Source organism: Zea mays, unplaced genomic scaffold (assembly GCF_902167145.1).
Source record: "Zea mays cultivar B73 unplaced genomic scaffold, Zm-B73-REFERENCE-NAM-5.0 scaffold_23, whole genome shotgun sequence".
NCBI classification, from domain to species: Eukaryota; Viridiplantae; Streptophyta; class Magnoliopsida; order Poales; family Poaceae; genus Zea; species Zea mays.
In genome coordinates, this window is record NW_023366849.1 from 284,399 (window position 1) to 285,000 (window position 602).

A 602-nucleotide genomic window follows, 5' to 3' on the forward strand; every position below is an offset into this window, starting at 1 on the left:
AGATCTTATATCCCACCAAAGCATCGGCTAGTTGCAAGAGATATTGTTCGTAATGCGCCGCTTGAATGTTCTTCTCCCATATGTTGATCAAGTCTTGAACAGAGAAATAATCCATAATCTTTTTGTTCTTCAACCAGAGCCTTCTGAGTCTATCTTCCCCTTCCTTCCTATTAATAGAAGACAGAATGCTAGGCATGACCAGTCCTATATTCACTAAATCATCCCAATGATCCCTAAGAATACTGAAAAACTTAGCATTTATTTTATTTTGTACGCTCTGCAGCTTGTTCAGACTAGAGAGTACTACTTCAGTCTCACTATCATTTACCATGTAGATATGAAAATTACCCTCGTCCTTTTTACTCGATAGCAGTGTGGTCTTCCTAGAAACCGCTCCCTCAGAATTTAAGTAACCGCCTGATAGATCACGTGCTTTGTGTGTGAGACGATTCATGTCAGAGGCCTTCACCCATTTTGATGCTCTGCGATTCTTCCAATCTCGCGGAGGGGACACCATAGGAAGTTCTGTAAAGAGCGGTAGATCCTTTATGTCAAATAGACACCTAACATAGTTTACTGGCTTATACTTTTATCCTTTACCT